General features: G+C 42.3%; 1 long non-coding RNA gene across 5 annotated transcripts; it reads left to right on the top strand.

Moving 5' to 3' along the window:
- The first annotated feature begins 6,612 nt into the window (after positions 1 to 6,612).
- Positions 6,613 to 20,510, top strand: LOC106580730 (uncharacterized). 5 transcript variants are annotated; one of them, XR_001322954.3, is made up of 3 exons: positions 6,613 to 6,723; positions 7,095 to 7,769; positions 7,903 to 8,440. It is a non-coding gene; the product is annotated as an uncharacterized LOC106580730 (long non-coding RNA). The 5 variants fall into 5 exon arrangements; XR_001322953.3 differs by having other exon boundaries at positions 6,643 to 6,727; XR_014381874.1 differs by lacking the exon at positions 6,613 to 6,723 and adding an exon at positions 17,321 to 20,510 and having other exon boundaries at positions 6,744 to 7,769; positions 7,903 to 8,070.
- The last annotated feature ends 4,072 nt before the right edge of the window (positions 20,511 to 24,582 follow it).

Here is a 24,582-nt window from a genome sequence, read left to right as displayed (position 1 = left end):
TCCCTTGCCAGTCTGTCCAAGTGGATTGGTCACTCTGTTTTACTGTGGAGGGGAACACATTGTTTTCAAACTGCCGTATGCCATCTCAAGCTGTGGCAGGAGTTCACCCCAGCTGTCCATGCTGAGTGGCATGATGAGCTCATCAATGTCCTGTAAGGCCACGTAGCGGCTCTGGTACATGTAGAGATAGATGCAGTCGTTCAGTGCAGGGATCTGCCCATAGTAGTGCAGGTCTCCCGGGGAATAGGACCGTTGCCACCCCTTGGACAGGTTGAGGTATGAGGTCACAGGCCAGTCGATGACCTCGACGAAGTCTCTCTCCACAGCTGTTCCTGTAGATTGCCACCCGCTGCACGCCCAACAGTCGACACATCTCCAGGGTCTGCACCATCTGCAGGACGTTATCAAAGTCAAACAATGGTGAGATGCAGACAGTGAACTCATAGGGGAAGAACTCGTTCCAGGCCCTCAGGTTCAAGACTGGTATGAAAGTCTTGAATGGAAAGAGCTATTTGGTTGGGGACTTCGCATCTATGAGGGACTGGGCACATGATGTCAGCTGTGCCGTAATCAAATTTATAGTGGTCAGAGTGGATGCTGTAAACAGCTAATGAGTTGTATTTTTGTCCATCGCAGCAGAAGAGGCACTGAAAGACTGCCTTCTCCGGTTGGCCACTTCGGTACTCAAAGTATGCTTATACCATGAATGTATGTGTGCCGCCAATGGCCACTAGGGGGTCTTTCTTCACTGTTGAGCTGCACACCGGTTGGTGGGAGGCTGTGGTTGTCAATCTTCCAGGCCTGGTTGAGTTGACAGTTGATTTGAAGGGGATTTAGAGAAGGAGTCTCAACTTTATCTTGTCTATCTTGAACCTGCCTGACTTCTTCACAAAACTCCTCCCGAACCCCTACCCTGAAAAGAAAAACCAGGTGTAAGGACTGGGAAACATAATAACATAACATTTTATGATACACCACTGGCTTTGACATTTATCACGAAAATGTAATGTGGGGAAATGATGTTCACGAAATGCATGTTAGAGGAGTTTCAAACAAGTACATGAACACTCATTATTCAAGATTGTTTAGTCTTGTGTAAGCAGCCACAATGTCTCAATGCAACATTTACACTGAGTATACCAAACATTAGGAACACCTAACATTGAGTTACAACCCCCCCATTTTGCCCTCAGAGTAGCCTCAATTAGTCGGGGCATGGACTCTACAAGGTGTCGACAGCAATCCACAGGAATGCTGGCCCATGTTGACTCCAATGCTTCCCACAGTTGTGTCATGTTGGCTGGATGTCCTTTGGGTGATGGACCATTCTTGATACACACGATTGACTGTTGAGGGTGAAAAACACAGCAGCACTGCAGTTCTTAATGCCGTCTATATACCACCACAAACCGATGCTGGCACTAAGACTGCACTCAACGAGCTGTATAAGACTATAATCAAACAAGCAAATGCTCATCCAGAAGCGGCACTCCTAGTGGCCGGGGACTTTAATGCAGGCAAACTTCAAACCATTTTACCTCATTTCTATCAGCGTGTCACGTGCAACCAGAGGGAAAAAAAACTCTAGACCACATTTACTCCACACACAGAGACGCTTACAAAGTTGTCCCTCGCCCTCCATTTGGCAATCTGTTCATAATTCTATCCTCCTGATTCCTGCTTACAAGCAAAAACTAAAGCAGGAAGTACCAGTGACTCGCTAAATACAGAAGTGGTCAGATGATGTGGATGCTACGCTACAGGACTGTTTTGCTAGCACAGACTGGTATATGTTCCGGGATTCATCCAATGGCATTAAAGAGTATACCACCTCAGTCACCGGCTTCATCAATAAGTGCATCGACAACGTCATCCCCACAGTGACCATACGTACATTTCCCAACCAGAAGCCACAAGCAACACCCACACCGAGCTAAAGGCTAGAGCTTCCGCTTTCAAGGAAAGGGACACTTATCCGGACGCTTATAATAAATCCCGCTATGCCCTCAGACGAACCATCAAACAGGCAAAGCATCAATACAGGACTAATATTGAATCCTACTACACCGGCTCTGAATCTCGTTGGATGTGGCAGGGCTTGAAAACAATTACGGACTACAAAGGGAAACATAGCCGCGAGCTGCCAAGTGACACGAGCCTACCAGATGAGCTAAATTACTTCTATGCTCGCTTTTACTTCTATGCTCGCTTTGAGGCAAGCAACACTGAATCATGCGAGACACACCAGCTGTTCCAGACGACTGTGTGATCACGCTCTCCGTAGCCGATGTGTGCAAGACCTTTAACCTTTTCACACGTACCAACACATGGGTGTGATCATTCTACAGCGGTCCCTGTAACGTACGATCAAACCGGTGTGATTAGAACGCTTATCTAGAACGGCCAGTTTCGAATGACGCAACAATCAGCATTTGAGCTGGCCACACTGTTTTTTCACAAACATTTTGCACAAACACAGTCCTTACAAAGTTATGTCCAAAAAGTGAGCAGTTTATTTTTGGATGCAATGTTCAGACATTCACAGAAGTATCTACAGCATAACACAACCATCCAAACTAGAAAAATGTAGGCTACATTTGTCCTAGCGCTAACTGAGGAATGATTGATGTAACACAAGCGGTCATTTTTATAACTCTCGGCTGACATAAACTACAATATGAATTACTTCACGGGTGAGCTCACCATTGATCAAAATAATTGAGTAAAACACTCTGACGATGGGTCGTTTCTGCGCACTACCTTGCTTTTCTTCCCACAGAAACTAAAGACAAGAGAAGACAAGATGAGTTTGGTCTGTTTATAGTATGCATGTTGAAGGGGGTGTGTTGTCTACCATCGTTCACATCCAACCATTCACTTCCTGAAGTTCTCAATAAAATTAGCGAACCCTTACTCACCTCATTTTGTTATAACATCTTTGGTCCGACAGACGATTACGTTAAATCCAGAATGCATTTTATGTCAACAAACATGTCTTCACACACACACACAACTGGAATTAGCTTGGCTCATCATAATCAGTACAGCCTTCAAAAAAGTATTTTACACACATAATATATGCCCATTACAATTTATTAAAAAATAAGAATGTGTGATTTGTCACCGGCACTTGAAAACATGTGAATAAAACAGTAAATATTTAAATAATTACCACACAAAACATTTTCTGATAGTGATTTATTGATACAAGTGGCACGTGCCGGCAGTCAATCAACCGCTCACTCCCACACGGAGCCATTCAGTATTGTTGTTTAAGTATGTAGCTAGTAAGCCAAGCTGTATCATTAGCAATGTCTTTCAAAATGAGACAAATCACAAATGCAAAAATTCTGGAGATTTAAAAAAATTCTGACAATGAGTCTGAGTATGAAAGTCAGAAATCATATTCTGACAGTGACAGTGAGGAGCTGCCCCCCAACCTTGTAGCCATTGAGAACCCTGAATCGTAAGACATCTTGTCTACTGACAAAGTCCAAGGTCCCTTTGAAGATGCTGGTGGTGATGGAGGCAGACTGACAGTGGATGAAGTACAGGAGTTCTGTGGTAGCTGGAAGGCTGCCAGCCATTTCACCCCTCCTGGCCCTGCGGTTTGCTTTGATGAGTCCCAGTCTGTAGTGCAAAGCCCCTTGCCATTCCCATCTGAGGCAGAGTGCTTCAAGGTGTTTCTGACAGAGGAGCTGGTGGGAGACATAGTAGAGGAGACCAATCGCTATGCCTTGGAGCTACAGGAGAAGAGAGAGCCAGGAGTGGGGGGAATTTGCTAAATGGGTGACAACCACAATTAGAGAACTGTATGCCTTCCTGGTGACAGTCCTTCTCATGGGGATAGTAAAGAACTCCCTAAGAGAATACTGGAGCACAGATCCTATGTTTGCAACTCCCTTCTTTGCCACCCTCTTTTCCCAAATGCTGCGATGCCTGCATTTCGTCAACATTGCTACTGCCATCCTAAATGACCCGTTATATAAAATAAAAAATGTTCTTACGAGCCTGACATCAGCATTTAGTCGGGTCTTTGTGCCATACAACGACCTATGCATTGAGAAGTCCCTGATGTTATGGAAAGGTAGGCTGGTGTTCCGTCAATATATTCCCTCCAAAAGGCACAGGGTTGGGGTCATGTAACTGAGAGTCGGGAAGCAAGTTCAGGGAGTGAGTGTTTAAATAAATAAACACGTAACACAAACAACGCACCGACATGAAAACAGAGTCAATAACACCTGAGGAAAGAACCAAGGGGAGTGAAAGGTATAGGGAAGATAATCAAGGAGGTGATGGAGTCCAGGTGAGAGTCATAAGGCGCAGGTGCGCGAGACGATGGTGACAGGTGTGCAGGATAATCAGCAGCCTGATGACCTAAAGGCCGGAGAGGGAGTAAACGTGACAGGTCAAGTTCTTTGTCATGTGAAGACAGGATTTGTCCAGGACATTATAGTTTACACACGGTACACCACTGACATCCAACATTATGAGGGGCTTGGGGTGTCCGGTTCTGTGGTGATGACAATGCTGGCTCCTCATCTCAGTGTAACAAAGTGAAAATGTAGAGTTTCCATCAACCTCGCGCGCAATGTACAGTCGTGGCCAAAAGTTTTGAGAATGACACAAATATTAATTTTCACAAAGTTTGCTGCTTCAGTGTCTTTCGATATTTTTGACAGATGTTACTATGGAATACTGAAGTATAATAAAATAAAATGACTTAACCCCAGTCCTCAGCAGTCCAATCCCTGTACCTTTTGCAGAATATCAGTCTGTCCCTGATGTTTTTTCTGGAGAGAAGTGGCTTCTTTGCTGCCCTTCTTGACACCAGGCCATCCTCCAAAAGTCTTTGCCTCACTGTGCGTGCAGATGCACTCACACCTGCCTGCTACCATTCCTGAGCAAGCTCTATACTGGTGGTTCCCCGATCCCGCAGCTGAATCAACTTTAGGAGACGGTCCTGGCGTTTGCTGGACATTCTTGGGGGCCCTGAAGCCTTCTTCACAACAATTGAACCGCTCTCCTTGAAGTTCTTGATGATCCAATAAATTGTTTATTTAGGTGCAATCTTACTGGCAGCAATATCCTTGCCTGTGAAGCCCTTTTTGTGCAAAGCAATGATGATGGTACATGTTTCCTTGCAGGTAACCATGGTTGACAGAGGAAGAACAATGATTCCAAGCACCACCCTCCTTTTGAAGCTTCCAGTCTGTTATTCGAACTTAATCAGCATGACAGAGTGATCTCCAGCCTTGTCCTCGTCAACACTCACACCTGTGTTAAGGAGAGAATCACTGACATGATGTCAGCTGGTCCTTTTGTGGCAGGGCTTTTGTGCAATTCATCTGATCACTCTTCATAACATGGAGTATATTTAAATTGCCATCATACAAACATGAGGAAGCAGACTTTGTGAAAATTATCAAAGAACGCCGCAGTTCGCAGTAGAGTAGTAAGTGAAACCATTCACTTCAGGAAAAGGGGTGATATAAATAAAGTTTCCTTTCATTTTGTGGTACTGAATTCATAAAAATATTTGCTGCCATTGTAGTAAGGTTGGTAATACGAGAGGTCTTCGGACGAGGCTATGGACGCCTCCGGGTCCTCGTTGATAGGACAAGAGTGTAATGGAGAAACCGAGTCAATGGGAGATTCTGAAAGCGAGCAGGAATCTAGAACTAGTGACTCTGGTCACAAGGAGCATTCCGAATTTCAGAGCAATTGTGACAGAGACCCAGAAAGGAGACCCTTGCCACTCTGAGGATGATAGATTGCAACACTTGGCTGATGAAATAGAAACGTCCTCCAAAAGCAGTATAAGGGTGAGTGACTTTGCCCCAAGTGATCAAATTCATACAAGCAAATCGACCACCCAGAATAGTATCAGGGTCTGTGAAGTTGGCCCAAGTGAGCAGGCCCGAAGCAGCAGACTATCTCCCCTAAAATACATTGTTATGGACAAGTCCCACGATACAGTCAATTCACAAAGCTCTAAGAATAATTTAGTGGGTAGTGTGACACGTACAAGGTACGGAAGGGTTGTTAGACCAGTAAAGAGACTCATTGAAGCCATGAAAATGCTTGTCAGAGAACCTGACATTTCAGAGCCCATAGCAACACTCCTAAATGTCCTGTTGAAAGTCTTGGATATCAGTGATACAGAGTATTAAGTAGACTATGTGTATTCAGTGTTGAGTGCAAGTGACAGTTTAGGTTAGACAGAAAGGGTGAAGGTGATGTGTAAAAGACACGTTATTACTTTGTACAATGTTTTGTACAGTCCTATGGATAGCCCATGGCTAAGGTTTACCATTCAGGTATTTCTTTAACAGGTTTAAAGTGCCGGCCCTAGTAATGTCTTTAAGGTCTGTATGGGTTGATGGAATTCTGCAGGGGTGAGCATAAAGTGAAAATGTAGAGTTTATCGACCTTAGCGCGCAATGTAGATATCAAAGAACGCTGCAGTTCGCGGTAGAGTAGTAGGTGAAACCATTCAATACAGGAAAAGGGGTGATGTAAATAAAGTTTCCTTTCATTTTCTGGTACTGAATTCATAAAAATATTTGCTGCCATTGTAGGAAGGTGGTAAAAGGAGAGGTCTTCCGACTTACCATTTTTGTATTATTTTCTTTGAAAGAACAACTAGTGGGTTTTGAGTGCTTCTCCCCTATTTGGGAAGTTGGTCTGCCTGCTCCTCAGTCTGAGAGAGATGTTCTGAGAGTAGGTTCGTGTTTCCTTCCTCTGTATATAAAAACTGTTTAAAACTGTACTGTATAACATAATAGTGTTTTTGGAAAACTGGTTAATATATCCTGAAGTCAATAGCGAATGTGGCTATGTATATATTTAATTTGCAGTTAATGTATTGAAGACCTATTTCAGCAAGTTAACCAAGTTTTTGCTGGCTTAGCTAGCCATGTTCATGATGAGCTAACTAGCACCGTTGGTCACTGCACTACAATGTCACGCTAGCTATTGCCATCAGGTGATTTGCTAGCAGGTGACTTATTGAAATATTAAGTGAATGTGTATTTTCTTACTACCTTAAACGGTTTATATAAAAGGGTTGTACTTGTGCTCTGTATTTGTAGATTAATATCACTTCACATTGAAGGTATGTATCACTACTGTTGCTCCTATCTAAAATATATATTGTGGGCTACCTAACCAGTGAACGTGTGGCTGTGACCGTCCTGTCAATGCCTGTCATCACTGTTTGACATCTTTTACTGCAAGTATGCTTTTCTGTATTTTTGTTATTTTCTGAACACAACGCATGTATACTATACAATCACTATGTAGATTGAGTCTGAGAGAGATATTCTGAGAGCAGTGAACGTGTGGCTGTGACCGTCCTGTCAATGCCTGTCATCGCTGTTTGATATCTTTTACTGCAGATAAAAACCAAGTCAACCTGAAGTGCGGGTGTCCATGTGCCTTTCTTCTGGGGGGCTATGTAAAGTTGGTTACATCAGCAAAGGACACACTTTGTATGTGGACAATTGGTACAGCAGTCCCACACTCTTCCAGCACAGGGGCCTGTAGCACAGTCAGGTCGAACAGGAAGGGGATGCCGGCATTCGGATGCAGGAAGATACAGAGAGGGGAGGTGGAGTTCAAGGAGAACGGTCAACAGCTGGCAGTAAAGTGGCATGACAAATGAGACGTCCATGTCCTCTCCACTGTCCATAGAGCAACCATGTCGGCCACAGGGAAGGTGGACCAACTGACGGGAGAGAGAAAAATCAAACCAGACTAACTAACAGGTGAGATGATTACTGTAATTGGAAGTACAATTCGCATACAGTTCCATTATGCAATGATAGTGACAATATTTCACCCACCTCCCCACTGCCTCATTATCCTCTCCCTTCCATCATCCTCCCCACTCCCTCATAGATAAAGTAATTACCTACCAAAAGTACAGAGAGAACCTCATGAGAGAGCTGCTGGAGGAGCACCACACCCATCGGCGCCCATCCACTGGGGGTCATCCTGCTGCGGACAATCCCCTAAGCCTCACAGCACGGCATTTTCCCTGCAAAGTCCCTCAAACTGCTGCTCAAGGTAGTCGCACACAGAGGCACTGCAAAGTCTGCCTGTCTGGCACCAGGAGAAGAAAGCAGAGGAAGTTGACAAAATACATGTGTTTAGCTTGTGATACACCTTTTATGTATTTCACCATGCTTTGGGGAGTATCATATGCTCAAGCAATATTGAGCATATCTGCAGCAATTAGTGACTGACTGACCTGAAAGGTGACTTGACAGGTGACCTTCCATGATACTATGTCTTTAGAGGTGGGGTTGGAAATGCAGTTGTTCAGTCACTGCATGAATATGAAATACGGGTTATGCATATTCAGGTTTTTTTCCTCTAGTAAAACTTGTTGTTCAACCAACCACCACCATTACTGCAATAAAATTGACGATTTACATATTGACCTATGTGTTTTCATCCAGTAAAACTGTTAAGGAGTGTACGGTAGCATACAAAAGCTGGCCTCAATCTGCAGCTCGAAAGATGTCTAGTTATGATATTGGCAAATACGGTTTGTGGTTTCTGAAAGTACAGAATAAAGAGGAATTATTAGTAATTAGAATACAATAAGGATATAGCAATAAAACAATATTACAAAGAAGTAACATAATAAAAACTTTATATTGCATTGACAAAATCACAAATTTGAGTTATAACAGTAAGAAACAGTAACTTTTGAGCTCCACAAGGGGGCAAGGCAGGGCAGAACAGAGCTATGCTAATAGGCCAAATGAAAACAAACCATGGTCATATCTTTTTTATTTTATTTAACTAGGCAAGTCATTTAACAATAAATTATTATTTACAATGGCGGCCTACACCAGCCAAACTCGGAAGACGCTAGGCCAATTGTGCGCTGCCCTATGGGACTCCAAATCATGGCCCGGTTGTGATACAGCCTGGATTCGAACCAGGGTGTCTGTAGTGACGCCTATAGCACTGAGATGCAGTGCCGTAGACCGCTGTGCCACTTGGGAGTCATAAGGCCAGGGTAGCTTCAAAATACAACACAAGCTAATACTTCTCTGATGCAATTAGCATTGTTTTACAGAGCTAAAATAATTATGTAGCTAGCTACATAAGCACGATTGAATATAACACCATAAAGGTTTTGACATGAGTAACGTTACATCGCATGTCCGTGGTTATAAGGAATATACACACATATATTATGCTCCATACACACAGTAAGCTACAGTAGAAACGACATACAGAAAGTATTATAACGTAATAAGGCACTTTGATAGAAATGCACAGATTTCCAAAGTTGTTATTAGTAATGAAAACAACAATGACTGCGATGCGGGCAACAGATGGAAAATGTGAACAGATCCTGTTCTGACGGGAAATGCGCAAATGTCTGCAGACTTGAACTGAACAAACAATTGGGAAGTGCTTGGGGAATTTTGTCCGGGTCAGAAATGTTTAAAAAAATGTATTGTCTGCAAAAGTAAAAAGGACTCAATTTTATGTGAACGAATGAGGAGGCGGAACACACCTCAATTCAAACTGTTCTTAGAAAATAAAACTTGTTAGAAAATAATTTGAAATTGACAAGTTGAAACAGCCTATAAATAAAAACAGGCTGCAGTGCGGATTAAATGTACTGTTGCGTAACAATCACATTCTGGAATGGAGAGAACATTCTATCACGTGCATAAAAAAACTCACGCTGGGGCGACTGTTATAGATATTTGGAACTCACGTATGAAAAGGTTAAATAGGTCAACATTCACAAAGCTGCGGGGCCAGACGGAATACCAGGACGTGTACTCAAAGCATGCGTGGACCAACTGGCAAGTGTCTTCACTGACATTTTGAACCTCTTCCCGGCCGAGTCTGTAATACCTACATGTTTCAAACAGACCACCATAGTCCCTGTGCCCAAGATAGCGAAGGTAACCTGCCTAAATGATTACTGCCTCGTAGCACTCACGTCGGTAGCCATGAAGTACTTTGAAAGGCTGGTCATGGCTCACATCAACACTTTTATGCCAGAAACCCTAGACCCACTCCAATTTGCATACCGCCCCAACAGATCCACAGATGACGCAATCTCTTTTGCACTCCTCACTGCCCTTTTCCACCTGGACAAAAGGAACACCTACGTGAGAATGCTATTCATTGACTACAGCTCAGCATTCAACACCATAGTGTACTCAAATCTCATCACTAAGCCTAGGACCCTGGGACTAACACCTCCCTCTGCAACTGGATCCTGGACTTCCTGACAGGCGCCCACAGGTGGTAAGGGTAGGCAACAACACGTCCGCCACGCTGATCCTCAACACTGGGGCCCCTCAAGGGTGCGTGCTTAGTCCCCTCCTGTACTCCCTGTTCACCCATGACTGTGTGGCCAAGCACGACTCCAACACCATCATTAAGTTTGCTGACGATACAGTGGTAGGCCTGATCACCGACAGCAATGAGACAGCCTATAGGGAGGAGGTCAGAGACCTGGCAGTGTGGTGCCAGGACAACAACCTCTTCTTCAATGTGAGCTGATCGTGGACTATAGGAAAAGGAGGGCCGAACATCGACGGGGCTGAAGTGGAGCGGATCGACAGTCAAGTTCCTTGGTGTCCACATCACCAACAAACTATCACGGTCCAAACACACCAAGACAGTTGTGAAGAGGGCACGACAACACCTTTCCCCCTCAGGAGACTGAAAAGATTTGGAATGGGTCCCCAGATCCTCAAAAGGTTCTACAGCTGCACCATCGATACTATCCTGACCTGTTGCAACACCGCCTAGTATGGCAACTGCTCAGCATCTGACCGTAAGGCGCTAAAGAGGGTAGCGCACGGCAAGCGGTACCGCAGCGCCAAGTCTAGGACCAAAAGGCTCCTTAAAAGCTTCTACCCCCAAGTCATAAGACTGCTGAACAACTAAACTAATCAAATGGCCACCCAGACTATTTGCACTGCTGCTACTATATTTATTATCTATGCATAGTCACTTTACAAATGACCTCAATTAACTTGTACCCCCGCACAATGACTCAGTACTCAATGAACCTGTACCCCCCTGTATATAGCCTCGTTATTGTTATGTACATTTCTTGTGTTACTTTTTGATTGAATCGATTTTTTTTACCTTAGTTTATTTAGTAAATATTTTATTAACTCTATTTCTTGAACTGCATTGTTAAGGGCTTGTAAGTAAGCATTTCACTTGTAAGTAAGCATTTCACGGTGACAAATACGATTTGATTTGACACAAACTGGTGCGCCTGGCACCTACTACCATACCCCGTTCAAAGGCGGTTTTAGTCACAGTCATTTTAGTAACTGTATTTTTTCCCATGAAATACTTAATATTTACCTTTAATTTCCACCATGTGCACTGTCATGATGTGGCCCTTCCTGGGTGTAGATCATGGCTCCCACCTCTCTCACTAACTCCTACACCCAGGTTCTGTTATCTCAGGTCATAAATTCCCTTGCGGAGACTCTCTCCCCCTGGCCATGCAGAAAGAGAGAATACAGAGAGAGAACAAGGGATTTCACTTGGCCAAACTCCTAAATCCCCAGAATAGGTGTTTTAAAAAATATGTCCACCTTTGAGAGTGTGAGAATGGTCCGTGGACACATAAGAGAAAGTTATGTTGAGTGTGTTTCATTTTGTGACCTCATGAAGGACAGGAAACGCACATACAGTTGAAGTCAGAAGTTTACATACACCTTAGCCAAATACATTTAAACTCAGTTTTTCACAATTCCTGACATTTAATCCTAGTAAGAAGTCCGTGACTTAGGTCAGTAAGGATCACCACTTTATTTTAAGAATGTGAAATGTCAGAATAATAGTAGAGAGAATGATTTATGTCAGCTTTTATATCTTTCATCACATTCCCAATGGGTCAGAAGTTTACATACACTCAATTAGTAATTGGTAGCATTGCCTTTAAAATGTTTAACTTGGGTCAAACGTTTCAGGTAGCTTTCCCCAAGCTTCCCACAATAAGTTGGGTGAATTGTGGCCCATTCCCCCTGACAGAGCTGGTGTAACAGAGTCAGGTTTGTAGGCCTCCTTGCTCGTACACAATTTTTCAGTTCTGCCCATATATTTTCTATAGGATTGAGGTCAGGGCTTTGTAATGGCCACTCCGATATCTTGACTTTGTTGTCCGTAAACCATTTTGCCACAACTTTGAAAGTATGCTTGGGGTCATTGTCCATTTGGAAGACCCATTTACGACCAAGCTTAACTTCCTGACTGATGTCATGCGATGTTGCTTCAATATATCCACATAAATGTCCTACCTCATGATGCCATCCATTTAGTGAAGTGCACCAGTCCCTCCTGCAGCAAAGTACCCCCACAACATGATGCTGTCACCCATGTGCTTCACGGTTGGGATGGTGTTCTTCGGCTTGCAAGCGTCCCCTTTTTTCCTCCAAACATAACGATGGTCATTATGGCCAAACAGTTATATTTTAGTTTCATCAGATCAGAGGACATTTCTCCAAAAAGTACAATCTTTGTCCCCATATGCAGTTGCAAACCGTAGTCTGGCTTTTTTATGGCGGTTTTGGAGCAGTGGCTTCTTCCTTGCTGAGCGGCCTATGTCGATATAGGACTCGTTTTACTGTGGATATAGATACTTTTGTACCCGTTTCCTCCAGCATCTTCACAAGGTCCTTTGCTATTGTTCTGGGATTGATTTGCACTTTTCGCACCACAGTACAGTCATCTCTAGGAGACAATGCGTCTCCTTCCAAAGCGCTACGACGGCTGTGTGGTCCCATAGTGTTTATACCTGCGTACTATTGTTTGTTCAGATGAACGTGGTACCTTCAGGCGTTTGGAAATTGCTCCAAAGGATGAACCAGACTTGTGGAGGTCTACGATTTTTTTCCTGAGGTCTTGGATGATTTATTTTGATTTTCCCATGATGTCAAGCAAAGATGCACAGAGTTTGAAGGTAGGCCTTGAAATACATCCACAGGTACACCTCCAATTGACTCAAATTATATCAATTAGCCTATCAGAAGCTTCTAAAGCCATGACATCATTTTCTGGAATTTTCCAAGCTGTTTAAAAGCACAGTCAACTTAGTGTATGTAAACTTCTGACCCACCGGAATTGTGATACAGTGAATTATAAGTGAAATAATCTGTCTGTTAACAATTGTTGGACAAATGACTTGTGTCATGCACAAAGTAGATGTCCTAACAGACTTGCCAAAACTATAGTTTGTTAACAAGACATTTGTGGAGTGGTTGAAAAACAAGTTTTAATGACTCCAACCTAAGTGTATGTAAACTTCCGACATCAACTGTAACTATATCTCTGAATGTGTACATTTCTCAATTATGGGGTTTGCATTTAATTCTTGTTTAAAATGAATGAGTAAAGATGAAACTATTTGTGAAATTATGTAATGTGATGTTTAACCTTTAATGTGAGAGAATGGTATTCCTTTTAAAGTTTAACCAAGTCATTGGCCTGCCCCCGTGAGCACAGACATGATCAGGCGTCATGGAACCACCCTCTTCTACTGTTACGAATTAAAGCCCCTCCTAAGAAAATTATCTTCAGACGAAGCAAACCCAGAGCGTGAGCTGTGATTGTGAATAGTTAAGACCACGGTGTAAGCTGAGGTGGCACAGGTTTGAGTACCAAAACTAGAAAACTATACCACGTGGAGCATTGGCTACACGGCTGGAAATGGTTAAACTCTGAGACTATCGATCCCTACAGAATAAGAGCAAATCTTAGATACGAATTACTAGTCTGCAGCTAGAAATTATTTAAACCTGGGATTTGAATACCGACAACCGCCGAAACATCTATCTATGAGAACATTTCTGAATGGTACTCTGAAGTATCCATTCTAACCATGAAAGACTGATCTTCATGGAAACAGAAAGACAGAGAGAGACTGGGATAAACTCTCCAGCAGACGGACTGAATTCCAATGACATACACCGTAAATATGTACTTGCAATTATTCTCGAATGATCGGCCGTTCATGCGTGAAGGATTAGCATTTCAATGTATATCATTTTAGACTGTGTAATGAATCCATTTTGTCTTTCCCGCTCTCTCAGTCCACACCCCCTTCCCTTTGTCCACCAAGCCATCATATCGGTTTAGCCCACTAGGGAATCTTCCCTATCATTGTTAGTAACCGATATCTACTGTTTGTTTGTTTATGCATTTCTGTGATTATTTAGTTAGGTGGTAAATAAATGATTAAGCCAATTGGTGTATGGGTGACTCATAGTTTAGGCCGGGTTAATGCAGATAACCAAGAATTCTACAATGTTTGAAATGAGACTGACGTAAGGTAAAGAATAATTCATTAATAGAAGACTAATTGATCAGATATTAAAATATCTGAAGAGTTATATTCTGAAAATTATAACTTTGTAATCTGAAGGTTTTCCGTGGTGCCCCAACTTCCTAGTTAATAAAATGTACATGATTAGTTTAATTACGTAAAATAATAATTACAGAGAATTGATTTGATAAAATAACAGTCTTCACATTTAATGATGCCAAAGACAACATATTATGGTGCCCTGTGTGAGGAATCTAAGATAGAACGAGACTTTGCTGTTGAATTATGCAAATATATCAATTGTGCAAACAGAATTGTGCAGACAGACTGCTGTATGCGAATAGAGAAAGATATTGGTTGCGTGTGTTTCCATTTGAACAAGCTATTTGGAAGCGCCTCCGGTCGTGTGTCGATAGTGTCAGAGCAATGAGGCCAAACTGTACGATTTCTGTCGGTCATTATTCATTTCTAGAGCAAGGGCATAGAGCCAGTAAAGTTAGAAATTAGAAGATAGATCTGTTCGGTGACAGAGCCAAAGTATTATCTGTCCACCTACTGCGCGAAGCCAGTGTGGGTAGACCACAGGCGTACCTGTTTTATGTACCGTGCGCTCTGGTAATATAATGCTAGCAAATAGTATGCCGAATGGGTTAATGTGAAACATCACTAGTAAACCCCCTTTTCATGGTGAAGGGGACCCTATTTTGTGCTTGGAAGTGAGATTTCTGTGCAAATAGGATTAGCTTAGCACTAGATGCTACAGCTAACAAAGGGAAAATAGCATTTTATTTTCCTGTGTCACGTTGAAATTCCCCTGCCTTGCGTGACGGAAGTCCCACCCTTTGTACTACCGTTTCATTTCAGCTTTCTGTGATCTGTGACCCCTGGTGGTGAAGAATCGCAAGTACATTTCTTGAAAAAGAATTAGGTGACAACCAAATGTGGATCATGTTCAACATGTCGGTACTTTGGATATCGATGTCTCATTCAATAACTAACAAGTGGAATTTCCAGATTTACCTTCCAAGTGGATCTTGTAAATAATATCCAAATTGATTGGTTTTTCACAATGAGACAATTTAAACTTTTCACATTAACCTAGATCAACAAGGTCGTCAGGTTAATGTAAAGTTTAATTCCCAAATAGCCTATACAGGTTTGAGTTATCATTAAAATTGATCAATCAGTAAAATGTGCTTTGGCAAAGCACATTCAGTAACCCCAGTACTGACGGAAGTCCCGCCTCCATCGGGAATCCCATGTGGCTTTGGCCTTAGGGATATGGGAACCTAGTGGTGAATGTAACCTAACATTTGAACTACTCTTTACACTTATGATAATCCAGACACTCAAATGATTGGATATCATCATCTCAGTCAATTGAATAAGTTAAATTGTCGAACATACCTTAAGGTTCTTCCAATTAAATTAGACATTTTAAACTTTCCAATAGTAACCTAAATGAACTAACTTCCAAGGTTAAAGTTTAATTCCCAGATAGCCTATCCAGGTATGATTAATCATTATCATTGATTAATCAATTCAATTTGCTTTTGCAAATTCATTCATGTCCAACTCCCACAGTACTCACGTGTCCAAAATCAGTACTTTAAGCGCTCAAGTGGACTCTGCAATGCAGCATAATACCACCCTTAGGTACCATCTGGAGGAAGTCTAGAACCGGAGCCCTGTACTCAAAGGAGTAAAGACAATAGGTTTCAGACTTTGCCTCCCTCATGTGTCTCTCACTCTTCTCGTCTTGGCCATTTGGTACTGAGTTGTATGGTGCTTCTTGGCCAGCAAAGCCAAAGCTCGGCTTCTCTTGGCCTTTCGGCCCCAATATTCCCACAGGAGGAAGCCAACCCTCACCGCCTGCTTGGCGCGGAATACCTTGACGAACTCGTCAAGAATGTCCCCACCTTTAACCTCGTTCCAGGTCAGCCAAACGATACTGAGACATTCCTAGCTGACATAGAGGACGCATTGGATGGCTACCCGAACGCTACGGGTCCTGACAGGGTTTATCGGTTGAAGCGAACGTTGAATAGACACGTGACGAGGTTCATTTGTCTACAACAACAACACGTGCTAAATGAAATTAGAATTCAGTGGTTCCGTGACTCGCAAACACGATGGCTAACACCATCAAACAAGCTCGGAACGAACACCCACAAGCTTACTATCATAGGCTTAGTTCAGCTTACTTTGGCCTACTCACTGAAACAGGAATGGAAGAGCTGTTACATTCAAACAAATGTTTCTGTCGAACATGTATCCCACCTTCATTACTTACTTGGGCCCTGCAGCCCATGTTGGCTTGCCTATCTTACAACTCAGAGCTCGCAAGCACAGCCTTTGAGGCATCAAAAGGTCACAACGCTAAGAGCCCTGACCACTCGGATTTGCAGTTTGACCAGGAGCACTCACTCCAGTTAGAGGGTGCATTATCAGGTATTGAGGTGGAAGGTTTCCCCTCTTTCCACTGGGATTCTCTGCCTCTACCCCTATTACGGGGGCTGAGTCACTGGCTTACTGGTGTTCTTCCATGCCGTCCCTGGGAGGTGTGCGTCACTTGAGTGGGTTGAGTCACTGACGTGGTCTTCCTGTCTGGGTTGGTGCCCCCCCTTGGGCTGTGCCGTGGCGGAGATCTTTGTGGGCTATACTCGGCCTTGTCCCGGGATGGTATGTTGGTCGTTGAAGATATCCCTCCAGTGGTGTGGAGGCTGTGCTTTGGCAAAGTAGGTGGGGTTATATCCTACCTGTTTGGCCCTGTCCGGGGGTTTCATCGGATGGGGCCACAGTGTCTCCTGACCCCTCCTGTCTCAGCCTCCAGTATTTATGCTGCAGTAGTTTGTGTCGGGGGGCTAGGGTCAGTCTGTCACATCTGGAGTATTTCTCCTGTCTTTTCCGGTGTCCTGTGTGAATTTAAATATGCTCTCTCTAATTCTCTCTTTCTCTTTCTTTCTTTCTTTCTCTCTCTCGGAGGACCTGAGCCCTAGGATCATGCCTCAGGACTACCTGGCTTGATGACTCCTTGCTGTCCCCAGTTCACCTGGCCGTGCTGCTGCTCCAGTTCCAACGGTTCTGCCTGCAGCTATGGAACCCTGACCTGCTACCTGTCCCAGACCTGTTGTCCCAGACCTGCTGGAACCCTGACCTATTCAACGGACGTGCTACCTGTCCCAGACCTGCTGTTTTCAACTCTCTAGAGACAGCAGGAGCGGTAGAGGTACTCTCAAAGATCGGCTATGAAAAGCCAACTGACACTTACTCTTGTGTTACTGACTTGTTGCACCCTCGACAACTACTATGATTATTATTATTTGACAATGCTGGTCATTTATGAACATTTGAACATCTAGGCCATGTGCTGTTATAATCTCCACCCGGCACAGCCAGAAGAGGACTGGCCACCCCTCATAGCCTGGTTCCTCTCTAGGTTTCTTCCTAGGTTTTGGCCTTTCTAGGGAGTTTTTCCTAGCCACCGTGCTTCTACACCTGCATTGCTTGCTGTTTGGGGTTTTAGGCTGGGTTGCTGTACAACACTTTGAGATATCAGCTGATGTAAGAAGGGCTATATAAATACATTTGATTTGATGATTTGATATTGGAGCATTGAGAGATGATGCACAACAATGGTTTCTAACACAAAACCATGATTCCAATAACCTCTGCGGTCTAAATAACTGTAAAGTACGTCGCCATCAAAACGACTACCACTACAATCGACCTGTTCTCTACGTTCCTGCACCCAACCCACAAAAAGTGTCAGAGCACAAGGGTAACAAAGGGTTAAAGGACAATCAAAACGTAGACCAATGTTCTCTAGAAGTTCCACTACGTGAAGAACTAAAGCGAGAATATTGAGAAATGGGTAAAAGATAAGTCACAAGGACTAGACGATGAATCACCGGGCACCAGGTCCGCAGGAATTAACACCCTTAGCAAGGACGTTAAAATTCAAATTTCTCCCGCTCTCACTTGAGACCCTATCCAGGGCCCGCTTGATCAAGAAACAAGCCCATAGGCATCGTCTATAGACTCTGATTTAAAGGTTGCGAAAAAAGGTCAAAAGCCCACTCAAAACCTGAGAAGTCGATCTGCTTACACCTTGAACAGAAATGACACATCCTAGGATCACAAAATACCAGCCTTAGTAAAGTTGAACATTTACTTTGAGGCCTTTGACTCTACAGCTACAGTAATCACCAGTTTTGTTCCCAGAAGTCCATAGGTCATCCCTGTAGACTGCCCAAAACTAGTGCCTGACAGCTGTAGACTTATCATATAGTTATCAACTTAGGATAGTGCTTAAGCAACAAACAAAGAAGGAAAACCCTAGACATGACATTAGAGACAATGCCGTGATAGAGTAATTTTGCCAGGACATTGGATGTATATAGAATACAGTCCAATTAGATGATTTTGGTGTGAGAACTATATTTTGTATATCTTTTGTTTATGCTTTCATTCCTTTTCGGTTCAGTTACCTTGACACTTAAGAAGCGATAGAGCCATAAACAAAGTCCCCATACAACCATCACTTAGTGCCACAACGCCGCTCATTGGGGAATTAATGTAATTATATATTTTGTGAGTGTATGTACGTTAACATCTGCCTAAGTTACTGCCCAGATCTTCCAGTCTGGACGACCAGACGACCGGTCCGGAATGGCGATCCCAAACAGGACATCCACTGCCCATCCTTGTGGTGGACTGTCGAACACCAAACGTGCTTGCTTATTTCTTTCTTTAAGCAATGTTTTTTTTCTGCCCACTCTTCCGTAAGGTCCAGCTCTGTGGAGTGTATGGCTAAAAGTTTTCCTATGGACAGATACTCCAATCTCCGCTGTGGAGCTTTGCAGCTCCTTCAAGGTTATCTTTGGTCTCTTTGTTGCCTCTCTGATTAATGCCCTCCTTGGCTGGTCCCTGAGTTTTAGTGGGCGGCCCTCTCTTGGCAGGTTTGTTGTGGTGCCATATTCTTTCCATTTTTTAATAATGGATTTAATGGTGCTCCATGGGATGTTCAAAGTTTCTGATATTATTTTATAACCCAACCCTGATCTGTGCTTCTCCACAACTTAGTCCCTGACCTGTTTGGAGAGCTCCTTGGTCTTCATGGTGCCGCTTGCTTGGTGGTGCCCCTTGCTTGGTGGTGTTGCAGACTCTGGGGCATTTCAGAACATGTGTATATATATACTGAGATCATGTGACACTTAGATTGCACACAGGAGGACTTTATTTAACTAATTATGTGACTTCTGAAGGTAATTGGTTTCACCAGATCTTATTTAGGGGCTTCATAGCAAAGGGGGTGAATACATATACACGCACCACTTTTCCGTTTAAAACAAAAACGGATGACAGGCAGACAGGCATTTTACTTCATCAATTTGGACTATTTTGTGTATATCCATTACATGAAATCCAAATAAAAATCAATTTAAATTACAGGTTGTAATGCAACAAAATAGGAAAAACGCAAAGGGGGATGAATACTTTTCCAAGGCCCTGTACACTTGTTAGTCTACAATTATCTGTTGTAATTAAGTACTGATGTTTCTACCTTTGACCTGTTTAACTGCCACTATCAAATGTCTGCCAGTGTTGAATGTTATGGTTAAAGTTTGATGCATCTGTATCTGTGACACTGGGTGATTCTGTAGCAGCTGATGTTGTGACTTGCTTGGGTACTGTGTGTTCGGTGCTGTGTGCTTCTGTTCTGTATGTGTCTCCTCGATGCAACTTGTATTATAAAATTGGTTGTTTAGATCCTGGATGCTGATTGGATGAGAAGCGTTCCAAGTCGTGCTGTATTGGACCTCCATACCTGCTAAAAGTTCAATCTACAGTACATTATCACTGTGACTGGTCGACCTCAGAAGATTTGTTGGGTCAGAGCTATTAGCGTAATGGAAAAATAGAGAGTGAACAAATGTTAAAACCTCGACGGGATCGGTGTCCCCCCTAAATGTTAATTTACAAATGTTAATGATAGGTTGGAGGTTGGAATGATTATATCCGCGAATGCGAGAAGTTTTATGACTTTTTGTTTGTTGCTTTGGCCAAACAAAGTGATGTTAATTAGAATATGGGAGATACTGGGATTTGGCACACTTGGAATAATAAAAGCTGGGTTGAAACTTTTTTCATGGATAACTTCATCATGCTCAAATGGATATTCAATGTAAGCTTTATTTCTTTTTACTCATATACCAATAGGTGTCATTCTTTGCGAGGCATTGGAAAACCTCCTTGGGCTTTGTGGTTGAATCTGTGTTTAAAACTCACTGCTCGACTGAGGGAACTTACAGATAATTGTATGTGTGGAGTCCAGAGATGAGGTAGCCAAAAATCATGTTAACCCTTGTGTACTCTTAACATTCTGTATACTCCCCTTGTCCTAAGGGTCAAAAATGACCCGCCTTCACTAAACCCCTAAAATAAAGCAGCTTAATTGAATTTTAAACCCCAAATCTATTTAGCATGAAGAAACAACCTGTCATTCATCACAAACTTTGTGAATATCTGGGGTTTCCCTCTTCACAATGAAGAAAGACTGCATTTAATAATCAGTGGACACCACTCGTTTGTATTACAACACACCTGTCATAATTGTTTTCTTTACTAAAGTAGATGTTTATTATTATTATTATTATTATTATTATTATTGCTAAAGCTACTGCATAGGTGTTAACAATTTTTTTCACAACGCTTATCAGGCATCCAGGTAGGGTTGATCTTGTTCCATATCACGAAGGCATTGTATGAGGACACATCAATGATGTTATGGAAGATGACCAGGGGCCAGCGGGCAGTCATCCTCCTGTAGCTGTAAGTTCCAATCACCTTGTCCAGGTTGTCCACACCTTTGTTGTGGTTGTAGTCCAGGATGATGTCTGGCTTCCTGTCCTCACGGTCACTGATCTCAGCCGTTTTGTGCAGTGTGCTCAGGAGGACCACATTCTTGTTGCTCTTTGGGAGGTAAGAAACTAGAGTGGTGGTGGGGGTGAAGGCAAACTTTGATGAGAAGGCCTCTCTCCCTTGTTCTTTCTAACTGTGCCAACCATGGTGATCTTCCTCTTTAGGAGTTCAATCAGTAGCACACATAATCTCAATTTCTCATTGTGTGTGTGTGTGTCTCTTGTGGTTTTTGTAGTGTGTAAATGATTTTATAACTGCCGGGTTATAAATGACCCTAAGACAATCTTTGTACCCTGGTGGTGTACAGCTTTCATGGAAATACGAACAAAGGCGATGTTTCACTTTTTCTAATGTTGGGGTCACTCTTGGAAAAGTCCTCAAATTTCAAGTTGAAAAATATCATTTAGGGGGTTTTCTCTGCTGTTAAACATAGTGGCGGGTCATTTTTTACCCTTAAGACAAAACAATGGTTAAACACTATTATTGCACGCAGAGTCCATGCCACTTATTATGTAACTTGTTAAGCACATTTTTACTATTGACAATAGATATTTCAGCTTTTATATTTTTTATTAATTGAAAAAATATTCAAAAAAAGGTAATTCCACTTTGACATTTTGGGGTATTGTGTGTAGGCCAGTAACACAAAATCTAAATGTAATAAATGTTTAATTCAGGCTGTAACAACAAAATGTAGAAAAAGTCAAGGGGTGGGAATACTTTCTGAAGGCACTGTAGATTTCAGCATTGAGTCAAGAGCATCTTTATGTTCCTACAAGGAAATGGAGGCATCTAGATGGATTGCTTGATTGACAGAAGCAATGGAAGATCCAAAGCGTTAAGGAAGGACAGCATCATATGACATCTCAGATGTGTACAAGATAGAGTAATGCTACATTGTAATTATTTTGCCTCTATGGCCTATTTATTGCCTTACCCCCCTACTCTTCTACATTTGCACACACTGTACATAGATTGTTTCTGTTGTGTTATTGACTGTACGTTTGTTTATGTGTAACTCTGTGTTGTTTTTGTCGCACTGCTTTGCTTTATCTTGGCCAGGTCGCAGTTGTAAATGAGAACTTGTTCTCAACTGGCCTACCTGGTTAAATAAAGGTGAATTCAAAAATAAAATAAAAGAGTAAAAAGTAGTTAAGGCTTCATTGATTTGAGAAGGGAGGGTAAAGAGTGCACCGTCCTTATTTTTAATCATATATTAATTGCTGCCCAGTGTTTCCGACTGCTTTAGTCTCCATGCCAACAGCCTACTAGGTCTCTCTGCATTTTTTGCCTTGTTCTCAAGTGGAAAAAGACTTCCTCAGAACTTGTAACATTTTGTATTCAGCTTTCTAATGGTTAAATGCCTCTGCCTGTCATCCGTTTAATCACCTTTCATCATTCTCTGCCAGACACCCCAATCTTCACATGAATCTTTCACTTGATCGCAATCAAAACACCTTTAGTTTTGTTAGCAGCACATGAATGAGATATAACCTTATCGTGTTCATTTTGAAATAGATTAATATCTGTTGTCGTTAAGTGTGTCTTGAATGGTGAGCTAAAGAAATGTATGTCTAAGTAGCTCCAACATTGTATTATTTTTACCAGCGAGTTAAACCCCCGCACATTTAAAGTTGTTTCGTTTAGACTGAACATCTAATAGCTTGAGATATAACGTAGACAGTCAGTATGGATTGTAAATACGACATATAGAAAATAAAGTAAATATGAAATAAAAATACAACAAATAGTGAGCCACTGTGGTGGTGTTGCTTCAGGTTTGGAGTAGATACATACTGTTAACCTCCCCCAAACACACACACACACGCGCACACACGCAAACACACAAACATCCAACCTCAGGCTCATGCAGGTAAGATCACAAAAAATAAAAGTACACACAGTCATCTATACATGGCCGAAAAAAAACAGACTTGCGATGTGCCTGCATGTACAGTCGTAACCTTTGGAGAGGAGTGGCCCTTTGCACAAGGATGGATGTGTAAAATATCTAGTCCTGGCTGATGTAACTCGGATACCTCCCCCCAATACACAAACACAATAATCCCTAATGGAGAACCTTCACCCCAGACACCTCTGTATAGTCAGTCTGTTGTGATATGATATGCCACCAAGACAATATTATGCCCCGTATCTGCCTCCTCTCTGACCCCACGTTTCATAAATAAAAGCTAAAAGCACTAGATGAAATTCCTGTTATATCACTGCAACATAATTTCCAGGTGAACAAAAAAGAGAGCAGTAGCTGATAAAACCAATCAAAGACAAATGCAGTTTAATACAATAATTCAAGGAGACATCTCTGTAACAGAAGCATACAAAATATCTAACGGGCCTCTTGTTGACTGGCCCTTTTAAGACAGTACGAAATGCTCTGTAAACATCAATCCGAGAGGCTTGTACAAAGTCACAAAAAAAGACAGTATCATTGCCAGCTGCCACACTATCACAGTGTTGATAATGCCATCAATACAATAATAATCAGTGTGTCCTTGGTCCTTACACCTTCAGTAGCTCTGGCGTCAAACAATATCAAATTATATGAGTATAAGCCATAGCATTCAGTATCATCAAACTGTACACAAATGAGTGTCACAAATAGAACACTGAAAATCATGTGTATTACAGAAAGGGAAACATAAATATTATTATGATATGGGGATAGTTTAGTGTGAGGCACATATATATTTTTGTTCAGTATAGATGTACAACATACTACACTTCCACACCTCATCCCCAGGTGGCAGCACCAGCTGGGTCAGGGGGTTAGCTCTGCCAGGAAGCCTTAATAATTACTTAGGTGTGGACAATCAGGATTTATTGACGGATCTATACTGGCAGCATCCATGGAAATGTTGCTTGAATCTGAAAGGAATGGAAAAGGGTGAAATCAACAAATGGAACGAAATGAGCAAAAGTTGTAGTGGAAGACAAGGATCTATCCAATAATGCATTTCTTGTTGGACCATGTTTTCTGGACAAAGAGGCTCATTTGGAAAATCCATGTGAACTGTTGAAGATGGTGAAGAGAGCAGTGGGAAAGATGGATTAAATCAAGGTGACTAGAAGATGCCTTGTTTTGGTTAATTGTTTTGATGAAGAACAGAAGAAATGTGCATTGGATCTGGCAAAATTGCCTACATCGGAAGTAACATGTATTATACATAAAGTGTTGTTAGATCTAGATGTCGAGTACCTTATTCAGAAAATTCCAGGAGTGGTCAGTACATGTCGCCTGACCGATATGGTACATGGAAAGAAGGAGAAAAGCCTATTGATACTATTGTTGTTTGAGGAGACTC

The sequence above is a fragment of the Salmo salar genome, chromosome 20 (genome assembly GCF_965601325.2).
Source record: "Salmo salar chromosome 20, fSalSal1, whole genome shotgun sequence".
Classification (NCBI taxonomy): Eukaryota; Metazoa; Chordata; class Actinopteri; order Salmoniformes; family Salmonidae; genus Salmo; species Salmo salar.
Note: the sequence above shows the minus strand (reverse complement) of the source record. Positions and strands in the feature narration are given on the sequence as shown.